Consider the following 25,817-nt stretch of genomic DNA (forward strand, 5'->3'; position numbering starts at 1 on the left):
ATGATTACCAGTTGATTGATTTTACATTATACCACATTAGTTTTCTTTGAGAGTGGTAATACAATTATAAGGAGTATGATGGATGATATATTTTACTTGGTGATAATATATTTGTACAAATTATTGGTTCAGGAATGGTGAAAGCATCTTTTATGAATGGGAGATTCAGGATATTCATTGATATATTACATATACCCAATTTGACTTGATATTTGAATTTTATTTCTAGGATGACTAACTTAGTGTTAATGCCACTTTGATGAAAAAGAGTACAAATTGGAAATAGGAAATTTAGTGCTAATTAAAGGTGTGAGGAATGGTACTTTTTTAAAGGTTAGAAACATAAAAAATGTGCAACATTGTCAATATTACTAAACCTAAATTAGGTTTGTTGGGCATCACTAGTTGGAATATACTAAATAGGAGGGCCTATAACTTTTGTAAGAAAGAACAAGGTGGAAGTTATGTATCACTATTTTGTTTCAATTTTTTCTAGTATGTGTTTCATAATAAAAATAAAGTGGGGGGTGTATTGGAAGTGATTCGTAGTAATATCTTTAGTCCTAGGAATGTACATTCAAATGGTAATTGTTGACATTATATCTTTCAATAATGATTGTTGTAGACATACTTGGGTTTATTTTCCTAGAAAAAGTCTAAGGTGTTTCTCAAGTATAAGTAGTTCAAAGCTCTAGTTGAGAATCAAACCAATAAGAAAATCAAGGTGTTCAAGATAGATAACTATGAGGACTATTACTCTAATGAATTTCAAACTTATTGTAATCATGTTAGTATTTTCAAGAAATAGATGACACCTTATACACCACAACATAATAGAGTAGTTGAAAGATTGAATAGAAACATGTTAGATTGAGCAAAAATCTTGTTGAGTAGTGTTGGTATGTGACATTATTTATGGGATAAAGAAGATAACACTATTTTTTATTAGGAAAATAGGCCTTCTACTTATATTATTTAGGAGAAGACAAGATATTGAATATGAATAGGTAAGAATCTTATGGTAATACATTTGAGAGTATTTGGCTATGATGTTTGTGTGCATGTTCTTAAATAAAAGTGATCTTAGTTGGATTTCAAGTTTGAAAAGTGCATTTTCATTGAATATGGTAAAAGGCTATAAGATTTTGAATTTGACAACCAAAAAGGTTTTCTACTCCAAATATGCTATATTCCTAGAAAGTTTAGGGTTTTGTTTAGAGAGGAGAAAAACAGTTAAATGAAAAGGAGGATGGTAAAACATATTTTAAATTCAAATTAGACCAACAAAATGTATTTAAAATTCAAGTGGAAATGATAGTTGGATAGAGTGGAAGCAAGTACATCTAGAACAAACTATAGAGAAGAACAATATGCAAGTGTTATAGGAAACTATCCACCATGAAAAGGACTACTCAGAAATAGAAGTTACTTAAAAGTTATTGTTCACTAGACTTCTTGTGTGTGTTTTTAGTATACTTGTGTTGATAATGAACCAAGGTCTAAAGTAAAATATCTCTCTTCAAAATCAAACATTTTTTTGGAGAAATTTCATAAAATAGGATATGCATTGTAATAGAATAATACTTGTGACATGGGTGGTCCACCTAAATGAAGGAACCCATTAGCTACAAGTGGTTGTTCAAGAAGAAGTCAAAAGTAGATGATACATTAGAGAGGTATAAGGCATGCTTGGTATAAGAAGTGTATATCCAGATCAAGGGAATAGATTTACTGGTATTTTTTCCTCTTATAGATAAATTAAATTCTATTAAGATGTTATCTATAGATTTTGATTTTGATTTTGAAGTGGAGTAGATGGATGTCATGACAATATTTTGTATGGATATTTAGAGGAGAAAATTAAATAGTTGAGCATAGATAATTTAAATTAAGGGGTGAAGAAAATCTAGTTTGTAAACTAAAAAAACCTTTATATGGATTAAATAAATCATCACATATGTTGTATCTATATTTTTATTCATATGTATTAGAATTAGGTTTTGTAAGCAGTCAAGTATGCCATTGTGTGCATTACAAGCTAGTACAATATCAACTGCTAATTAATATTTTATATGTTGATGATATGCTTATAACTGGGAATAATAAGGCATTGACTACATATCTCAAGGATTGGTTAGCTAAGAGGTTTGAGGTGAAGGATCTAGTTGCTATTAGTCATATGCTTAGCATAGAGATACATAGAGAAATGGATAAAGAGAAGATATGATTAAACCAATGGAAGCATCTAGACACTATTTTGTGGGAGTTCAACTCACATGTTAGTAATATTGTAAGTTTCCTTTATTGAAAAACACTAAATTAAAATTCTAAAAATGTCCTACGTTTGCAAAGGATTTAGAGGACATGAAAAATGCTTCACATGTAAATGTGATAGGAAGCCTCATGTATGCAATGGCAAGTACAAGAATAGACATTTCCCAAAAACCATATGTTCTAAGTAGCTTCATATCAAATATGATAAAATAAAATTGGACATAAATTAAGAGAGTGTTTAGATATTTGAAAGGAACTCTAGATTATTATTAGTTTTATTATTATGAAATGATATATGTGAGGTGTTAAAAATACATGGGTTTGTGGATTTTAGCTGGGCTAGAGACCCAAATAATCAAAGGATAGCTAGTGTGTATATCTCTACACAACTTAGAGTGGTAATAAGTTGGATGATTAAACATCAATATGTGTATGTGTATCCATAATTGAAGTAGAGTCTATGTCTATAACACGTACTTGTAAAGATGTAGTGTGGTTATAAAGACTACGTAACAATATTGACTTCAAGAATTATATAGTATTAAACTATCATTCATAAAGTGCAATTTGCATGGTGCAAAGTTCTATATATCATACTCAAACTAAACATGTGGATGTATAGTATTGCAGTATCATAAATTATAACCCTTTATAATTTCACACTCATTTTTGGGCTCTTGCTTTAGTGTGCTCTCTCGTAGCTAACTTTAAGCCTATTTTTGGCCTTATCACATCCAAATTATTGTCATGTGCTCATGCGATGACCTGATCCTATGTTTTGGAGCTAAATACTCTACAACAATATTTCTTTAGTCTCTTTCTGGGTGGAATAGGATGCCTAGCACCATTGTACCTCCAAAAAGGGCTCATATTCAAATGTGTGTGTCAATTCTTGCAATTTTTGACTTAATCCCAATATTTTGATATGATGGTTTGAAGTCAACCCAAATTAGGAAATAACTTCCAAAACCTATATAATAAAATCCTTTATCACTTACAAACCTAACTAGAAAGTTCATAAGTTATAAGTTGCATCATTAAGCGAGAATTTTGAGCATCTTCAGATTTGAGCATTATGGAGCAGAAAGCTACAACAACCTACATATAAGTATGTTTTCACGATTAATCTTATTATGTCAAGTATAATGTCATGTTATTGCATTAACACTTGAAGGACTTATCCAATGAGCATTATATCACCATTATCAAACCTAAGGTAATATCATTTGAATTTAATATTTAGTCTCTACCCTACCAAGGGTAAGCTCTCTTTTAATCATCATAGCCATAGTGGAAGTGGAAACATGAACACAAGGTTTTACTTAGGTAAATCCCTCTACAACACAAAAGTTCCCTTCATGTACGTGCGCATATTATAGATCCAACAACCAAAATTTGCAAAATTGCACAAAGCAAACTAAGAAACACAATTTCGTACTTTGAACAGGGGAATAGTCTAGGTCTATGTTGATTTTCTTATTTGACCAACACTTTTAGGTTGAATTTTTGAGGGAAATATCTACATAGCATCTTGATCCCGAATTTGAAGCCTCAATTGACAGAGACACCTCCAAGTCTAGGGTGCCTACCTCACTTGATTGACACTTTAAGCTCCAATATTTTAGTAACAGGTGAACTCTACTTCTCATTTCAAAAAATTTAGTTACGTGTTTGCTTCTAGTTCTTTATGATAAATCTTAAATTTCACATTAGTTTACCTAGTTCTTGTATCTTCATGATAAAAATCATATCCAATCCATTTATATCAAATCAGTTCAAGATGAAATAATCACACATAGAATCCAACTCTCCTTTAGGACTGAAGCTGGATCTTGTTGGCTCTTTCCTCCAATGAATGATAATTGATTTGGATCTTAGTTTAAGTCTCTAGGCTAGGATCCATTTTCCAATCATTTCAAGTATTATTTTAGTAGAGAAATGGTTGAGACAAGGAAGGTCAAGGTGGATAGCAATGACATGTAGGTAAATAATATCAATTCTCTTAAAAAATAGATAAGCAACATCATTTTTTTTGGTGTAGGCATAAGATGGGTTTATCTTGATCTCATAGTTGAGGTAACTTCTTCAAATTCAATAAGTTCTCCTATAGTGAATATCATGTTGGAAAACAATGGAACTTAATTATGTAATTCACATGAAAATAATTGATAATAAGGTTTATAGTGAAAGAAGTTGATTGAATTTGTTCTATTTTCATGTCAACATTTGTTTGGTAGATGGTAAATAGTTGTGGTAGAATGTAAAAGCTTGTGGTGAGATTTAGGTGTTGAATTTAAGCATGGAGACCTATATAAGTATGGTTTTTTTAATTTTCCCTCTCTAAGTTAATTAGAGTATAAATTACAACCACCTAATTTTAGGTATGCTATTTTACGTGAATATGACTATGTAGGTGCACTTGTGGTGCTATTGGAACTTGATAATCAAGAGATTGGTGATGTTCTAGAAAATACTTAGAAGTACCATAAAAAAATATGGTTCATAATTGTTTTTTATTTACTACTCCAAGCCATGAATAGTACTATTTTATAGTGTAGACATATATGCACATTGTTCAAGTGAAGTGGGTCAACTACATTTAACCAAGTGTGAGTCACACCAAAATATTATATTAGGTGATCATCCTTATGAAGAATTCATGTTAAAGTAATATGTATCTTGTTGATATCATGATAGGATCATGTGATTGTTTTGTGCTTATTGGTATTCTACATGGTAGTTAGACTATTATATGGTTTGTTGTTGTGTCTATTTATTCATAAGATGTGCCAAGGTTGCATGTTATTATACATGATTGGATTACAAAGTTGTAAACTCCTAATTTGAGGTTATATGTTGTTATTTTTTAGATTGATACAATGTGTTAAAGAGACATATTAGATTGGATACAACTTTATTAAATGATACAAATATGGAGTCATTTTATGTCATGTCCCTTTTTTAAATACTTCTAAAAATAGTAAGTCGACAAGCCCAAAATAGAAATTTAGGAGTAATTGACAAATATGAGAATAAAATTCAATTTGGTGATGACCATGAATTGAACATTATTTTATCATCAAATATATTTTAAATTAATATTTATCCCGACTTGGGCATGTGATCTTCTTTTGGCCTATTTTGGCATTTAGTGTCTATGACAAGCCAAAACAAGTGACACAATACTTTGGGAATAGAAGAAAGAAGAAAACACTTGGCATTAGAGGTTACATGCACTTCATGAAAGGGAATATCTCTCATTGGTCATGGGTTTTGCTGCCCAAATTAGTATTTGCAATGATTTTCAATAAACTAGTGTTGAAGGAGATTGTGCAATGGGAGTTTGAAGTATTCTAGGTGAACTAAGGATGGGAGTCCAAGGGTCATCAAGGTGCATTCTGATTCAAAGTTTTCCATTGTATTGAATGGTTTTAGATTTCAAGGACTCTTTCAACAATTTGTAAAAAATTGCCAATTATTTTAAGGTGATAGTTGTGGGTTTGTGATTTCAATTTGCTATAGAATTTGATAACAAAATTATGATTATATATTTCTAATCATTAATTATTCAAACTGATAATTTATCATTTAGTAGATATTTTGTGTGTTGGTTGAAGTTTCTTGAAAGTTAGTGTTGTTCAAAGTGTTTCTAGACACCCTTTCTGGGGTATTTTTGATCTAATTTTTCACGAGTCCTTTGGTAGGCTCGAGGAAATAGTATTGTTTTTATTTTAATGTAATATACATAATTTATGAATCAGCATCATCTAGTACAAGTCTGAAAGGGTTTTAGTAAGTTTCTACACATTTTAGGGTTATCGAGTGTGTGAGGTTTTGACAGTTTGTATGTGGATTTATATTAAAAATAAAGAATGACAAATCTATGATGCTTTTAATATTTTGGCCATAAATTTTTTAACACACCCCAAGATTGAGAGGGGTGGGGGTGAATTAGTATTGACCAAAACTTAAACTTTAAGCACAATTCAAATTCCAAAACCTTAATCTATTTAGCAACAAAGAAAGATAAAGTAATTAACACTATAGATTCCTCTACAATGGCCTTAGGCCAAGCTCATTTCATTCATCTATTAAATTTATTCATGTTTTTAAGGTCCTTATAACTTATTCTTTTATTATGATTGGTTAAGTATTATGTGGACTTAAATTATTTAAGCATCAAAGCTTGCGTTAGAGCAAGCCACATGGTAGCATGGTGCAGTTTCTAGTAAGACTGTGGCCCCTCATTTTCACAAAGACATGCAAACACACCACATGGTGGCTTTACATGGTATTAATAAAAGCTTTTTGTTTTGGGGAGCACCTGTAGCAGAAAGCATTGCATGTTGTCACCATAGAGTTTTGGAAGAGGAAAGTAAGGGGAGCTCACAATGTAGGCCAAAGATGCCACTTGTCAGTAGGGCAGAAACCCAAGAATGTTTTAAACCCAAAAATAAATTAAGAGTGCACAAATGCAAATAAGGTAAAAGAACCATCCATTTGAACGGTTACAAAAGAAAGGAGGAATTTCTAGATGGCATGATTGTTGCAAAAAGGGAGTAACTTGCAGACAATTATAACTATAAGAATTGACTATTGCAACCCAAGAACTAGAGGCCAATTGAATAGCACAAAAATAAAGAGAGAACAATAGAGACAAGAACAAACTATATTTTTATCAAGATGCAAATAGATGGATGAATAAACAATTTACATAAGGCAAAGTAAAAGGAAATGAGAGCACACAATAATGACACGTGGCTCAATGAAATGCAAGGGTAGGTAGGAATTAGTTAGAACTCAACCACCTGACACAAATAAATATGCATCCTAGGAAAGGATAAGTCCACCTAAAGTAGAAATGCTCCAAATACTCCTATAAAATTCCCTAAGTAAGCTTAAGTAAAGTATAATTATATCCTAAGAGATAAATGAAATAAATTAATTACACCAATAATAACAATTGCCTTGATGGAAATTGACACACAACAAATATGTAGAGAAACGTTCATGTTCAATGCAAGGAGATCTTTTTATATAAGATTGTGGGCATAATGTAATAAGGGTTCACCATTTTTGGTAAAAGAAGCACTTAGAGATGCTTAGTAATTAGCAATCTATTTTTTACCTTAGCATTATATACTTATGCAACTAATAAAAAATCAAACAAATTGTGCTTGTTTGCCTCTCATGTTTGTTCTTTCAAATTAATTATGAGATTTAATGCTTTGTGTCAACATGAGGAATGTAATTACTATGTGATTGAATCTTAGCTTTTATGATTCCTAGTATAGGTTGTTGATTATTGGATCCCGTCTTGTACTCTTTCGTTATTTGCAATGTTTTATGTTTGGTTATTATACTATGCTTATTGGTGAATACTATTTAGGTGAATTAAAGGTTTTTACAAGATAACAAAAATATATTCACATTCCATTAAGCCTGGGAAGATTTGAATGCTAAGTCATGTGTCTAAATGATCTTGTGTATTTCATTCTCCTTCCAATTATGAAGGGTTTGTGGTGTTTTACGCTCAATCTTTAGAAAATGGTTGTTTCTTGTTATTCTTATTAGTAATAATTTTAAAGTGTTGTAAAATCATTGTTGTATCGCCTTAGATTTAGGTTTGATTATGTTTGTTTCTCTTTCCATTTCCTTCCCTAAAATATTTTGAAGTATCAGCTTCTAAAATCCTGGAGTTTGCCTTGCATATGCAGAGCTTCCCATAGACTTTTTTCTCTTAGGTGAAAACTTTAGAGATCAATATTTCTTTTTATAGCACACTTAATGGGACTTCAAATTCAAATATAAGCGGTTGTATAAGCCATAGGCTTGTGGCGAGGTCACAAATTAAGCAAATTCTAGGTTTTTTATTACCTCCACTGGTAATCATAGCTTAAGTCAGATTCATTGGAATATGCATGACACAAGTTCAAGTTCAATCACAAACACAAATGGTTACACTAGTACAATCCCTCAATTTTGTTACTTGGAATAGTGGTATCCCAATAGTTCCTCAAACCCTTGGGCCATTTGGGATCCCATTACTAATTCTGCATTAAAATATTTGCCTAAACTCACTAGAGAATACTCTAAATGCCTATGGAGCACCTACAAGATGTAGTTGATGTCTATATAGTTCAAAATATTACAAAGTAGAATATTGTGCTCAGGCTATTTGTAGCTTTATTCAAAGGCAAAGCATAGGATTGGTATATATCATTACCTACTAATTCAATTGTAGATTGGGATGCACTTGGGAATCATTTCTTTGAACAATCCAATGAGAAAAGGAGGCCATTCATCTTTATTATAATATTTAATAACTACAAAGAGGGATTTGCAAGAAGTTGTAATGGATTTTAACATTAGGTTTCATAGAACTTGTGAAAGAATCTCGATGATAACATGTCCTCCTCCAACATGGATTTTGTGTTTTATCTCAGAGATTTTAATTCTGATATAGCAGTGATGATCCAATCCCTAGGAGGAACCACTTTACCAAATGCATTTGGTGGTAAGAGCAGATAACAACTTGATTGATGCTAGAAATCTCCTGCCTAGGCCTCCCATGTCACTCTTCCCTGAGATGTCATCTCATTCACAAGAGGAAGATGCTTCGAGTACATCAACTCCACCTAAATCAATGTATGTGTATCCAAATACACAACATAGTAACATTGTTGCATCATCTTCATTAGTCATAAAGATAAATGACATGAAGAACTTGTTATTGACTTTCTCAAACAAAATAATCAACATCAAGCATCAACAAGCAATGCCTCCAAAGCTTCCCTATCAAAGCTACCAAGGTGAAAGGCCACCCTTTCAACATGGTCAATATCAAGGAGAACCTAGAGAAAATAATCCACCCTAAGCATCAAACTAAATTGTACTGGTTCCTACCCCCTTCAAGCGATGGCTCCCAATCAAAACACAAAGTTGATTGCCAGCTAGAATAATTTGGTAGATGATTCAAATGGTTGATGATTTTTTCGTAATGATGCACAAATACCTCAGAATTTCTCATGAGGAAATCTTCAACAAAAACTGGTGGAGCAACAAAGTTAAGGTATCACTCTTTATATAAGATTTTACACTTACTTATCTCCTAGCATAGACAATGCTATGCTAACAGCTTAGATGCAAGGCATGTCCTTAGAGAGGAAGCTGAAATTATCCCCGATCATGCACTATTTTCTTAGTTGGAGGGAAAAGAAGTGGTCTTTTCCAATGAAGGATCCACATCAAAAGCTTCACAAGTCCAAATTGATTACAATACTTGATCAAAGAGAAGACTTACTAGAGAGCATATGGTTCAAGCACAATAGCCAAAAGCTACCTTCAAGAAGGCCTCTAGTCAATCTGTAGTAGTGCAACCAATTCAAAATCCAAAAGAAACATGGGCAAACAAATTGAAGGATTCAAATATCCGAACACTCAATTCACTTAACGTGGTCAAGCAATTGAAGAAAGTTCCCACCAATGTGTCTCTTTGGGATATCTTATCTATTCCAAAATATAAGTCTCTATTGCACAAAGCCTTGAAAGGTCACAACAAGCCAATGCAAGTTGAAAGGGTTCTAGAGTGTAATCAAGAAAAGGGTAAAGAACCATCTGCTAGAACACATGAGTGACAAACTACAAAATTCACAAATTTGAATGATGACCAAAAGAAAGAAGAAATAGGTAAGTCAAAACCTATGCCATTTTTCTTAGCTCTTATTGTAGGATACAAGTTATTACATAATTCCATGATTGACTTCAAGACTATTACCACAATCATGCCTAAAAAAATAGCAGAAGCCCTTAAATTAGAATAAGCCTCTAGATAGGGGAGTTATGCAAATAGATAGGAAGAGGGTCAAAGCCATATGTATAATTAAAGACCTCCTCTTACTTTGCATTCATGCCCTAACATCATGGTTCCACAAGAAGTAGTCGTAATTGATATTCTGCCTATTTTTGGCTTCAGCCTATCCCAAGATTTTACTATGAAGATAGGAGGTTATGTCTCCCTTGATTGGTCTCACTTGATATTGTAAACCAAATATGGCTCTAAAATGAAAGTGTTATATGAACCCCTGCATCCTGAGCACATAGTAGATGATTCTGTGATGAATTTTTAAGCCACCCACACCTCCTTCACTAAAAATGAGATGTATTGCATTGAGATGCTCGAGGATGAAGAGTGATTGCAAATAGGAGTATTGAAGAAGAAGTTCTCCTGAATCAATTCATGGATACTGATCCTTTTGGGAATTATTGTGCTATTGGTTAAATGGGTACTTATGTGATATATGATGAGGATCAACCTATTTCCCGAATCACTAAGGAACAAAAAGATATTCCTAATGGTGATAACAATCATATATCTAAACTATGAACTTTGTATTTTGATGGTGCAAGATACAAATAAGGTTTTAGAGTTGGTGTCTATTTGACTTCCCCAACTAGAGAGAAAAATCTAAGGGCCTTTTTCTTCTAAATTGCCTTTATGAACAATGAAGTTGGATATGAAGATCTAGTCCAAGGACTAAGCCTTGTAGAGAGGATGGGAATCAAACAGTTAAAAGTTTTTTAGATATTTAGAGCTAGTTATTAAGAAAATGTGAGGTACCTCAACAACAAAGAATGCCCACATGAGATCATACCACCATAAGGTGTGGGACTTGATTTAAGAATTTGATGCATTCAATATACAAGTCATCCCTGAAAAGAAAAATATTGAAACAAACCAACTAGCAACAATTGGATCTCAGCTTGATCCAATAACAAACTTGCTAGTTAATAAGAATTCGGCCTGGGTAATTGTTAGGTTGACAATTTCGGATAATGACTAGAATTGGCAAGTATTCGAGAATGATGCTCACATTGCCATGTTCATACAATAAGCATACAAATTTGTGGAGAAATTGTAAGCCAAAATTAAGGAGGCCTATGAAGATCAGATCATTTAGCTTAAAAGAAATAAGCTTTCGAAGGGGCTAATAACCATGGAAAATCCCTTTGACTACGATGATGTAATGAATGACAAATAAATGATATTATATCGATCTTGATATAAGAAAGGACAAAAAATTAAAGGTAGGCAAAGACGTCCCAACAAAGGATAAAGACAAATTGATATCCTTTTGTGAAAAATATTAAGGAATAATAGCCTAGATTTATGATGATTTGAAAGGATATGATTGCATCATTATCCAACACACTATCAATTTAGTTGAAGGAGACAAGTTGATCCAGAAAGAGTAGAGGTTCATCAATCCAAAGATAGAGAGTTCAAAAAGCTTATTAATTATTGAATTCTGTATTTAATTAAGCATAGCACTTGGGTGTCCAATCTAGTCCTGGTCTGGAAGAAGAACAGAGATATTTGCCTATGTGTAGACATTCAAGACTTAAATAGGGTATCTTTGAAAGATCATTATCTATTGCCTTTTATGAAGAAAATTCTCCAAATAGTCACAATATTTGAGATACTTTCATTGCTTGATGGCTTCTCAGGATATAATCAAGTTTGGGTAAAAGAGGAGGATCACCACAAAACAATGTTCACCACAAAGAAGTAAAACATATACATATTTCAAAATGTCAGATGGTCTTTCAAATGCAAGAGCTACTTTCCAACATGCTATGGACATATCTTTCAAGGATTTAATAAACTTGACAATATTTTTATTTGGATGATCTCACAATGTTCTCCAAATCAAAATAAGATCATTTTGATCATCTTGAGAAGTTCTTCCAGAGGTGCCAAGAGTTTATGGTATTTTAGAACTTTAAGAAATGTGTTTTCGGACTCCTGCAAGGGAAATTACTGGGATATGTTGTATCTAAGGAAGGCATTTTTATTAATACCAAAATAATAAAGGATACCAAATAATTACCCTTGCCTATAAATAAGAAGGGAGTTCATTCCTTCTTGGGAAAGAAAAATTTGTGAGAAGATTCGTATCTAACTTTGTTGGATTGGTCAAGCCAATAACTCTCACATTGCAAAAGGTTCAAGTATTCAAATGAACTCCATAAGGGAGAGTAGATTTTGAGAAGATTAAGGAAGTTGTTTCTTCATCCCCGATATTAGTTAACCCAATTTTTTCTAAATATTTCATCATGTATGTTTACAGTAGTGAGCACAACATTACAATGATGTTAACTCAAAAGGATGAAGAAGGAAAAGGAGAGCATCTTATTGCCATCCACTCAAGGATCCTAAAAGGGTATGCAGCCAAGTATTTGTTGAAAATCAAGCCTTTTCCATTTTCAAAGGTCTTAAGAAGTTTTGACACCTGATAGTAGGTAACAAAGTAATGATACATGTAGCACATTCAAGTATGCATGAATACATAATGGAAGGATAAATTATTGAGAAGAGGGTTGATTGGGTTACAAAGATTCTTTAGTATGATGTAGAAGTCTAAACCATCAAGGTAATCCATAGGGAGGGAATTTGTGAGTACCTAGTGAAGGAAAATGAAGTTTTGACAGAAGAAGAATCCCCGAAACTTGTCCTAAACCAATTAAAATCCATTAAAGATTGCATAGTGGATAGAATCAATTTCTTGCAAACTGGAAGGTATTTGGCTAGCCTCCCTTCATATAAAAGGATATTTGATAGATTACAAGGAGTCAAATATACCTTGGTTTAAGTTGTGATTTTTCAAAAGAAACTTTGATGGTGTTCTCCTCCACTATGTAGACATAGATCAAGGAGAAACGATCTTAAACTAATTTCATAGCATCCTTGAGGTTTTCTATTTCTTAGCAAATACCACTTCCCTAAAGATCAAGTGCATTAGATACTTTTGGCCCAATTTGTGCACTAATTGACACCATTTAATCAAAATTTACCAAAAATATCATTTCTTCATAAAAAAATGTAAGAATTTTGTCATGCCCCTAAGTTTGATTATGGTTGATGAACCATTTGCATAATGGGGCCTAGAATTCATCGATATGATCAAATTAATTTCAAACTTAGGACACAAATGAATCTTAACAACAATAGACTATTTTACCATATGGTCAAAGGTAATGCCACCAAAAATGAAATTGTGAATTTCCTTGAGGAGTCAGTGGCAAGGTTTGACTCTCCCAAAACCATTATCTATGATAATGCAAGACATTTTGTTGGCTCTAAGATGTATGAGTTTGCATTGAAGCATGAAGTCTTTCTTAAGACTTCATCAAACTACAATTCATAAGGAAACAAATTCATAAAGTCCACAAATAAAATCCTAATCCGAATGATTAAGTAGATAGGTGTAGATCATCAAAAGGAATAACACAAGCACTTGTAGACAATATTATGGGCTGATCAGATTACTCTAAAGCAAGTATTGAAAGCCTCACCGTATGAATTGGACTTTAGAAAGGATGTAGTGGTGCCCATCTCTATGAAAATCCCAACACTATAATTTCTCAAGTCCTTGGAAGTTGAGGAGAATGGAGCCATGGAAGTAAGACTGGTAGAATTGCTTATGATGTCTTGACAAACCGTTAGTAGACCATCGAATGATGGTTTCATAAGAAGGCATTTAAACCTATGTTCAACAAAGAAAACTTTGTTTTAAAGTATGATGAATGTGCCACTAAGTTGGGACAACATGGAAAATTTAATTCTCTCTGAAAAGGATCATTCTACATCACCAGTTGTAAGGAAAATATTGTATTTGAATAGGAGGGTTTGGAGGGAAATGTGTTAGATATTCCATTCAATGGAATCCACTTGAAGCATTTTAATTAATGCCATATCTCCTTGTGGTCTTTTGTAAATATTTAAGTTAGATTTTCTTTATGTCTAAGCGGCATGTATCTTTCTCAATAAGCATTGTATGTGCATGCTTTCTAGTCTTTTTCTAGGTGTCTCACCACCTCAACGTGTATTCTAAGTGTAATCATAAAGAAAAGTAACTCTTATTGGCCACTTTTGAGCTGAATTTAATGTAGAGCATGCAATTTTCTATTTTGTTTCATTTTTTAGTGCCTCAATCTTTGAGAATGGTAGCATAATGTGCTATTTGTACACCTTCCTTAAATGTCGGCATTTTTCAAAAAGCCAGGCAGTTAATTCACACGAGTGGGATTTTCATTGACATTACAAGTATCATTTTGGCTATTCATTTGTATTTACCTTGAGAGTGAAGATGTAGAGCAAAGAAAATAGTGAGATAAGAGAAAAATAATAAAGAGATTCAACGTGCAAAAGTCCAGCAAGAGTGTGAATTTGTCAAGAGAGAGCAGTAGAGCAGAGTAAAAGTAGGTCTTCACAAACAATCTTAAGTTATGGTCGTAGAATGAATTCTTTGGCATTGGTTATGGAGAAGTGTCGGATCCATCATTCTTTGCTAATATATTTTATAATGATTCATATGCCTCTTCCCAAATTCCTCCTAAAGCCAATCATGGAAAATACTAAGGTCCTAAAGCAGACAACCCATAAGGACCAACTCTAGTAGAAGTTTATGCTAATAACATTTGTGACGCACAATTGAATTCAAACCCAAAGAACCTTCTCGAAGGAAATTTGATGAGGAGATTTAAGAAAGAGAAGGAGAACAATCATGAATCTTTGGGTTTCCAGCTATGGTGTTTAGGTCACCCTCAATATATGGTACCTTTGGTGTATTCATGCCTTGAATTGGTGGATGTTTGTGCATTAAATTTTGACTCTCATGTAGGAATCATTTGAGGAAGGAGGTTTGAGGTTGTTATCAACATAGAAGCCATTAGGGATATGGTGTTATTTCACAATGATGAAAAAATGGTGCAAATATTTGATAGAAAGAAGTTGGAGTTTTATTGGTCAAGTAGAATTGATCAACTCAGTTTTTGCAATTACGAATTAAAAATGGATAAGGAGGAGACACAACTACCCAATTTTTTTGTGGGGCTTAAGAGCTTTTAGCAAGACATGCAATACATGTTCTCTATGATCACATTTGTTTTTGGCATGGACTATGATGATAATGTCGAGGAATTCCATAAGGAGCCCTTCTGGTATGATTTTGTGGATGTCATTGCAGAAACTTGATGCAGGAGCATCACAAGGATATTAATCAGTCATGAGAAATCGAACAGACAGGGTAATAGTTGGTAACCAAACATTTAGGAGAAATCGAGTGGCTAGAGGAAAAATTGAATCGACTAGTCAAGCAGAGGCTTAAAAAAGGGAGCGAACAAATTCATTCGATAGAGGGATTTTTGTCGACAAGTTAGTATGTGAATACGAAAGGAGGGAGGCCATAAGGCCACTCCACAAAAGCCAAATAAGTGTGTCTGAATACTTTTTATTTGTAAACATCTAATACTGAATGTAACCTGCATCATATGTTGTGTATTAAATAGAGTTAATCCTTTGGTGTTCACACGTTTTCATGTTGGTTATTATCAATGATTCCTGGACTCATGTAGGGGGTGTTTAATACAATCTATTATCAATTCCTGTTATTCTTTTGTTTTGTTCTTATTGAAAATATGTCATGAAGTCTGTGGATGTTGTTTGTTCCCCCTGAACTTCCTATCATTATTGTTTGAAAATGGAGCATGTGGTTGAGTGTAGTTGAAGTCTACCATGTCAAGTAGTTAGTCTGATAAAGTGCCATCGTTGTAAACAGTCGACAAAGTTGTCGTTGGAATAAGCTATACCGAAAAGACATCATTACGGTAAAAAGTTATCATTTTTATTATTGACTTAGGTTAAAGCGAAAGTGTAGCATTGTTGCTATTGAGATAGTTTAAACTATCAGATTTACAAAATTATATTTGGCTGATTTTGACTAGTTATCTCGATAAGGTGTCTTTGTTGGGAAAAGTTGTCATTGGGATAAGTTATCCTGATAAAGGTTCATCAGAATAGTTTCTCTTATTGGGATTGGCAGATGCTATTTAGCCAACTATGGAGGGTTATTCTGATAGTTGTTGAAATGTCTTGTTCAATATAAGCTATACTGAAATCAATGACATCGAGATAGGTTATTCTATCGGGACTACTTGAAACTATTACTCCACCTTTATGTCTTATTCTGATGGGAGTTCAAGAGGCCATGTTTGGAATAGTTATTCTGATACTGATATTCGATAGTGATTTAGCATGTCGGTATTGTTATTCTTATCCCTATCTTGCATCAATTGGGGGTGGTTTAGCAGATCGGTAATGTTATTCTAATCTAGGTATTGTATCAAATTGGTATCAGAGCAAGAAGATATTGAGTATGTAGATAGATAGCTGAAGGAGGAAATCTACACCAGGACATTGCTAAAAGGTTTGAGATTTTGTGTTGCTAAGTTCTTTCATTGTAGGTTGATCCGTCAAGGCTGTAGTAAGGAAGAGGATTGTGTAGGTGTGTGTGACAAACATGAAAGGTTTGTGGTACTGTCTCCAACAAGATGAAGTTGGGTAAAAGGTGTAGAGAGAGAGACCACTGAGCAAGGGTGGTAGTGCATCTTCCAGGATCTTGGATGGGTAAGATGGTAGTATGTTGGCGATTGTGTGAGGAAGCAGTAGAAGGAGTGATGGGTATTTGAAACCTTTGAGTTTGCAACCTCGAGAGAATTGTTGATGGGAGTAGTTGAAAGGAAAACCCCGTGTCCTTGTGAAGATGAAGTTGTGAGCTTGTTAAAGAGGCAAAGACAAATGTATGAAGACAAGGCAAGACTAAATGCAAGAGGACGAAGACAAGGCTAGGCAGATGAAGACTTATGAATGATGAAGAAACAATTAGTGGCAAGTGTTGACTAATATCCCATGTGCAAGAGCACATGTTATTTTGTCTCCTTGGGAGTTTGATGCAAGAGCATCACAAGGATATTAATCAGTCAGGAGAAATCGAATAGTCAGGGTAATGGTTGGTAACCGAACAGTCAGGAGAAATCAAGTTGCTAGAGGAGAAATTGAATTGACTAATCAAGAAGAGGCTTTAAAAAGGGAGTGGGCAGATTCATTCGACAGAGAGATTTTTGTCGACAAGTTAGTATGTGAATACGACATAAGGAGGGAGGCTATCAGGCCACTCCATAGAAGCCAAATAAGTGTTCCTGAACAATTGTTATTTGTAAACATCTAATACTGAATGTAACTTCCATCATATGTGTAGACACCTAAAATTGTCTTGTCTAATTAAATAAATTTATTTATTTATTTAATTACTTTATCCTAATTATTCTATTAATTAAATAAATCTTTATTTATTTAATTCATTAATTTATCCTCTTCTAGCCTTATTTCTCATTTAAATAAATACCTTTATTTATTTAAATTATCCTTCCCCTAAATTAACTAAATACTTTTATTTATTTAATTATCCCACTTCTTCTATTAATTAAATAAATCTTTATTTATTTAATTAATTCATTAACCTTTTCCACCTATGACACATGTCATTCATCTCTTAATTCCTACACTACCTACCCTCTCATTATTTTCTTATTTTCTCTACCTACCCTCTAATCCTAGCCGACCACTTATCTTTTACACTTCTCAATCTTATCCCTCCATTTCTTATAGTGTCTTCTATATAAGGAGATGCTTCCTTCATTATCAACCTCTGACTATGCTTTCAAATTTTCATATGTGATCAAGCCTACTTGCAACCACACTTTTGTTCTTTGTTGAGCTCTTGTGCACACATAAAATCTGAGACCAAATATATCAAGCAAGATCAATGGAGATAGGAAGAATGGAGATCCAAACCCTATTGGACATGTGATGGTATAATCTTTATAATTTTATTTGATTTGCATTGTCTCAGGTAATCTTCATATGTTATGGTGGATCTTTGTTGTTGTTAGGGTGGGGTTTCGTGGTTGAATTCTATTTAGTTTTTCAACCATAAACATTTTGGCACGCCTGATGGGACTCTTGTCCCTTTTGCATGTAACATATTTTGTTGGAGATTTTGTGTTTTTGAAGTTGCAGATCTGACATTTTCGACAAAATTTTGGCATTTCCGCGTCTACGCATCCTAGAACCACGTTTTTGCTTTTCTACCACGTCTGCGACCTCCATAATTGTGTATGTGTTTGGCATTATTTTATCTTATTTTGTAGATTGCAGGGTTGCGTCTCTATTTTCAAACCGCGTTTGTGCACTTTTTAGATGCATCTATGTTTGAGAGTCACGTTTGTGTTATCTAGGTGCGTCTGTGAAGGATTTAGGCGCGTTTGTGTTAGGTTTAATTGCGTCTGTGTTTCAGATCTTGCATTTTTCAGTTTTTGATCCAGTTTTGGGGCTTTATTTTGTCCATTGGATTTCATATCTGGTTTATTTTGGTCTAACACCTTGTGATCTAGCTAACAAAATTGGTGCAACTTGTCTTGGAAGCGAATTGTCTTGTCGAAGGCCCCTATTTCACAAAGTCTTTTGGATCTAGAATTCACCTAACTTGTTTGCTTTAAGGAAGGGGTAATCATTTGAAACAACCCAAAATACTAACAAATCTTTGTTGCAGGATCTTGACAAAGGGTTTTCTTTTGATCTTTAATGTGTGCCTTGTTTTCATAGATTACCAAACACTTCAATTGGTGCACTAAAATTGAACCAGTGTCTTTTGTGTCTTGAGCAATAGACTCTTTTTGTTTAATCTGTAGAGGGCCTATGTCCTTGTGTGGTCATTAGGACTACTAGTGAGGACAGAATGACCCAAGTGGTAGCAAGGAAAACCCACCTCTTCTGAACCACTATAAATAACTATATCCATGGTGAAAGCATGGGTAACGTGTGCTAATTAGTTCATACCGACACTATGTCAGCCCATAAACCCGTTTGATCAAATTTATTTGATCAGTTGTAGGGCGTAAACCCTACTATCTAGGAGCCTTCTGTATTTACAGAGCTGAAAGTGTTGCATGTATGGCCACATGAGTAGATGCCCTTACTAGAACCCTTTTTTTTTAGAAAGCCAAAATCCTTCTAGTTGTTGGGGCAGGAGGCTAGACATCTGGAGCAGCCCACACACGTACGGTTCTTAGTAGAGATACAAAGTTTGTCACGGGGAGTTTTCATGGGCACTGATGTTTGGCTGCCTCAGAGAAGTGAGTACCGAGGGCAGAGCCAGTGGGGTCAAGCATCTAAGTATCCACTATAAATAGCATAGCCTCAGGGGAAACCCCATGTGGGATCAACAACTATTGTCCTGGCCAACCATAAGAATTGTGCTTGTCTTCTTTTGAACATTCAAACATTCAAGACCAAACATCATAACATTGTGTCTTTTGTGTCTTCAAGTGTATGCAAAACATTTTTACATCAAACAACACACATTTCTTTGAGTTATTTAGAGTCTAAACACTTACAAACATTGAGTCTTCATCAATACTGTGTCCTCTTGTCACGAAAAATAGTCAAACAAATTCAGATTTGGTCACAACAAATAACTTTACAAATTGGAAAAATTGAACTATTTCCAGAAATGAGTCTGTGTTTGATAGAAACATGTCTGTGTCATTTAACCGCGTCTGTGAAGTACAGAAACACGTTTGTGTCATCCTAAAGAAAATTGCATTCACAAAATATCAGAAATGCGTATGTGAAGTGTTCAACCACGTGTGTGTCATTTAACCACATCTATGAAGTATACAGGCACGTCTGTGTTCACAAATTAGAAAAATTTATAGTTTAACAAAGAAGAGCAATCAGTTTCATACTCATTGAGCTTCCTAGGTTATCTCTCTGGGTTTTCATCTAGAATTCAGCCTATTTCTGGGTCTCACAAAGTCCATCATTGCTTTACACCTTGCATTACATTCACATTTGTCTAAACTTGAGTCAAAAGGTCACTTGCTTGTCCTCATCTTACTTTGTCAACACACTACATACAACAACATCTTGCTAAGTGGCAAAGAGTTTTTTAGTGGTGAATCTTTGCCAATTGGCAAATTCCGTGTGAATAGTATTGGGCACCATCGTGGTCAAATCGCCTAGAATTCTGGGGTTAACGACACACTATAGAATCTGGCTTCACCATTGACCACACACCATTGACGTGCATGCCTATAATATTCGCCTGGAATCACTCGGACGTGGGTATTAGATCACCTCTGTTATTTGCCAGCAATAGTAAAATGACCACATACCTAGGACCTAATTCACCAATGGTAAATTACTTGTTCATTGCACAGGTCTGCCAAATTCGCCAATATCAATTAAAACATTATAAGCATTCGAGGACCCATTTCGCCCCGCTTAAATTAAATGTTCATTGCACGCTCGCGCAATTCACCAAAAATGCAATTAAATTAAATGTTTATTGGCAAATGCGACGCCTGGGCCCCACACAATTCACCAAAAATGCAATCATGGATTGCTATAAATACACTCTTTCTTACAATTTGTTCGTGTCTGATTAGTAAATTGGGAGCTCTCGAGTCTCGATTCGCATTTCAAAAATTGAGTTGGAAAGTCGAAGTTCATTCACATTGTAGGGTGGGGCGGAGGGCCAGAGTTACAATACTGCAACACAGGCCCAGACATTCCTGATTCCTGATTCAGAGAATTGAGAAGGCATAAAGGTGAGTAATCATTTCTTCATACTTGATAGTATTAGTTTTAACTTTTAATTAGTAACGAGAGGTCAAGACTCAAGATGTCACAGTCAGACATGGGTGAGACTCCTCAGGGTGGTGAAGGGATTGAGATATCACACAAGGGTGAGACTGAGACTCCTTAGGGTGGTGAAGGGATTGGGATGTCAGACAAGGGTAAGACTCCTCAGGGTGGTGAAACTGAAGGGACTGAGAGGCCATCAAAACACCCATAACCTAAACTTAAAGACACTACCATAAAGTCTTTCTTTGGAATTGGCAAAGTTTCTAGTCCATCAACTTCTGTAGTTGCAGAAGCCATTCACAATATCTCACCACCACCACAAGGTGGGATTTTCATTGAGTTAAATGCATCAAATGAGGATGACAATAGTGACACGACAGAAGATGTTGTAAGGGATACACACAATAAGATAATTCACTTGGATGCAAATGCTAGTACTGAAGATGATGTTGGTAGGAAGAAAAGAAAAAGGAAAGTAAAACTGGGGAGAGAGTGGGAGATGACAAGGAGTTTTAAGATTGATTGGGTAGCAAAGTACCCATTCATTGAACCCGTCCTAAACAATGATGAACAATCAATAGGATGCAGGTGTAATATTTGTAGCTGGAAAACTAAAAGAGAGAAGAAGATGCAGCTAAAGCTTGACACCATAGAAAATCATATTGGTAAGGTTTATGAAAAACAGATCATAGACGGAAAGGAAACACGAGTAGTAAGATGGAAATCAAAGGAAGAATGTCTTCATGTTAAGTATTCCATGGAATATGAGGAGCATAACCACAAAATGACACTAATTAGTAATAGTGGATTTGGAAATACAATCAAGGCTGGGCTTGAACATGCAGCGAAACATGCAAACCTGACAAAGATTGTTCAAATGAGTGTTGTTTTTCATATTATGTTGAGAGGGCATCCTATGAAATATTTCCCAAAATTTAGTAATTTATTATCTTTTTTGAATGTTCCTCACTATCCTATGTCACATTGGTCAATAAACGCTGGATGGGAAATGGCAAACTGTCTCGCTGAGGTGGAAAAGCAAAATTTATAAGAGAGTGTAAAAGAGTCAAATTTCATTTCATTATCCATAGATGAAGTTACTGCTATAGATAACACTGCTTGGGTTTGTATGCATGTGTATACCATAAAAGAACATGTCCGCCGAGCTCATCTACTCTGTGTTCATAAAATAAGGGGCAATTCAACAACAAAAAATTTATATTTGGAAGTTGAGAAAGCTTTGAATGAAATTTCTGGTATGGATGACTTGACAATTGCCAAGAAGTTGGTGTGTGTTGGAGCTAATGGAGCTGCAGTAATGCAAGGTCAAAGGACCGGTCTTTGTGTAAGATTACAAACTAGTATTGCACCATACATGGTTGGCATTCACTGCATGGCCCATCAAATGAATTTAGCATATAGAATTGTAAGCAATTTCCCTACAGTGTCAAAAGTTGAAGATCTGGTCCATGAGCTCCACTCATACTTCTGTCGAAGTCCTGAACGTTTTACAGAATTTTAGATTTTTGCTAAGGGAGTAATAGGAGAAAACAAGCTTCTGAGGGATGTTGAGACCATATGGATCTCCTTGCATGGACCAGCGGAACGAGTTCTAACAGAATATTAATCCTTGATCGGACTAATGTATGAGCAATGCCTCACAGTAGACAAAGCTCCTGATCTCTTACATAAGTTAAGTGATATAGAGACTCTGTTAACTTTAGCTAGTCTTCTCCCCATGCTAGATTCAATGATCAAACTTGTTAAGAAAGCCCAAGACAAAACTATGTATATCAATGGGTATAGAACTCTATGTAAAATGACATGCTTGAGCTTGGATGGTCTATATTCAGATCTAACAGGGCGAAGCCCAAATTTTTTTAGGTTGCAGATAATTACAGATTTGAATCATGCTGAAATTTTTTTACATTTCAATACAAAAAATGAGTTATGTGTCTTTGTAAAAGGATTTCAGATACCAATGCACCAATCTAAGATGGGCAAGCGAGGCAGATCACTACCAATTAAAAAGGAAGATTTTGACAGGATTGTTAAATCTGTTAGTGATAATTTGAAGTCTATTGCATATGAACTTTCAATTGAGATTCGTGAAAGATTCCCTTGAGAAGAAATACTTGAAGCCATAGGTTGTGTGTATCCTCAATTTTGGCATTCAATTGGAGATAATCCAAATGACATAAAGATGTATCATAAAAAAATAGAGGAATTGATATTGACATTTTCAAAAGATGCATATTGCAATGGACAGCCAATAGAAGGAATTTTAAATTCAGATCATCTTAGAAAACAATGTAAATAGTTTGCATTGATTATGAAACAGTAGTTGGTTAACTTGGAGAATCCATTTGAACCTGGATCAATCACAAGGCTTTGTAAAAGGATAGATCAAAGTGAAGCATTGCGTATTGCAATACCAGAATATTTGAAATTTGCTGATTTATGTCAAACAATGATATTGGGGTCGGTGGAAGATGAGAGAGTTTTTAGTGCATTAGGGCTTTTGAAATCAAAGATCAGAAACAAATTAGACAAGAATTTGGAAACTTGCTTGAGGTTGTTTGTAACCCAGTATAATGTTAGAGATTTTTCATATGATAGGGTACTGGCAATCTAGAATTCCATGCGTGAAAGACGAGGGGTGTGCAACACTTTAAAAGCTAGTGGTGTTACTGCTAGTGCTAGTGCTGAGACAAATGAATATGATGGATCGCAGACTCAGAGTCAGTATGAAGACGAAGACATTTTTGAATACCCGACTCAGAATGAAGATGAACCTGTTAGTACTAGTCAATTTCTGGATCTTGACTCCATTTGGGATATGGAAGCCTCGGAGTGAGTCACTGAAGTGAATTAGTAGTCAGTTTATAGGTATTTATAATTATACTACATTTCTTGAGTCATATTACAATTTCAATTTGCAAAATTGCAATACTATAGTTGTCATTGATGATTTTTGATATTGCATTCCTTGAATTTGTCAATCAGAACAGATACTTATTTCATATTTTTAATTGTGAATTTGAATTATTAGTAAACTGGTATTTGGTTCCATATTATTTTGAACATGAAATGCAACAATCTGTGTCACAAGATCCATAAAATTATTCATATTGCATAACTGTTACTGCTAGAACCTTTCTACTATTCTATATTAAATGCTTAACATGTTGTTCATGCCGATCAGGGTTTTGTGCTTGTTTTTTTGTCTTAGTTGGCTAGTAAACCGAAGTTGTCATGCATTGAAAATCTGAGTTGTCCTCTCTTTATTTGTCCATGTCAACGTTAAGTGTGGTCAAACAGTTGGTCATACATTTTTAATTTTTCATCTCTAACTCGCCTAAATTTCATGTTTAACAATTTAAGTGGTGACTTAGTGAGTGTTGGTTTGGGTTTAAATCGCAAGGTCTCTAGTTTTTTGAGTGTTAGCATTTTATGTTAGCGAGCTGGAGATTGTTAATGAAATTGCTTTGGTCACGAGGTCTCGAATTGGTTTGATGCCATGCATTATAGCCACGAGAGTTAGCGAGTAAGTACTAAGTCATTAATGGTCTGTGTGCCACTACTCGTGCCTATTTATGATGGTAAATTAACATAAAACATCGATTTTTGTTGGTACTCGTTGCGGTCAAGAGATAAAAAGTTTTGAGATTTAATGGTTATCGCTAGCTCGCAAGTCCTTTATCATCAAGTCAGTTTAAGTCGCGAGCTTGTGAGTACTGGGAGATTTTAGTTGTCGCTACCTCGCAAGATGTTTTGCACTTGACCATTTTATGTTGCAAGGTTGCGACTGGGTGTGATTTTATGTTATAGCAAGGTCATGAGGTGTTTGCGGTTAAGTCATTTTAATTTGCGATCATGTGATGTGGTTGGTATCACAACTTAGTTGGTTTCGTTGCTTGCTCGCAGGTTTTGAAGTTGTTTAACATTTTATGTTGCAATTTGGCAATAGGTAAGTTTTGGTCTGATTTTGTGGTCATTGCATGCTCACGGGTTTGTAAGTCTTAAGTCAAAAAGTATTGCGAGCATGCAATGGAAGTTAAGTATCTTGTTATCACGGGATCGCAAGGGTTTAAGTTTGCGAGCTTGCGATGAAATAAGTTGTTTTGTTAGATTTGCAGTGGTCGCCAGCTCACAGGTAAAGAAAGAATATTACAAATGTTGTTGCGAGGTTGCGACTGAACGGCTTGATGAAGATCAGTGGCTGCCACTCACTCGCGAGATTCTTTGAGGATTCGTAAAAGGGGTTGCGATCTTGAGATTAAGAGGATTTGGTAGCATTGTCACTAACTCGTCGGTTCCTTTCCAAATTGTTATAACCAGTTGCGAGTGTGCGATTAAAGATGGGGATTGACACGTGGACTTGTTTACCAGGTTCTGTAAAAGTTTTGAATGGCAATCGCCAATAAAATGCCACAGTACCTACTGCTAGTTCATGCAAGTGCGAATTAATATTAATGAGACTTGAGAGAAGTGACGGCGCCCAAATACCATAAATTGCATGATCAAGCCCAGATTTTGACATTTGTATAATTGCATTAATGCCACACTAGCTAGTTCATGCAAGTGTGGCAAATCGCAAATGGCAATTAATGAGACTTGAGAGAAGTGACGGTACCCAAATACCATTTTATGTTGCGAGGTTGCGACTGGGTGTGATTTTATGTTATCACAAGGTCGCGAGGTGTTCACGGTTAAGTCATTTTAATTTGCGATCATGTGATGTGGTTGGTATCACAACTTAGTTGGTTTCGTCACTTGCTCACAGGTTTTGAAGTTGTTTAGCATTTTAAGTTGTGATCTGACGACATGTAAGTTTTGGTCTGATTTTGTGGTCATCGCATGCTCGCAGGTTTGTAAGTCTTAAGTTAAAAAGTGTTGCGAGCATACGACGACGGTTAAGTGTCTTGTTGTCACGGAATCACAAGGGTTTAAGTCAAGTTAAGTTTCTAGTTGCGAGCTTGTGATGAAATAAGTT

This window comes from Cryptomeria japonica, chromosome 4 (assembly GCF_030272615.1).
Source record: "Cryptomeria japonica chromosome 4, Sugi_1.0, whole genome shotgun sequence".
Taxonomy (NCBI): Eukaryota; Viridiplantae; Streptophyta; class Pinopsida; order Cupressales; family Cupressaceae; genus Cryptomeria; species Cryptomeria japonica.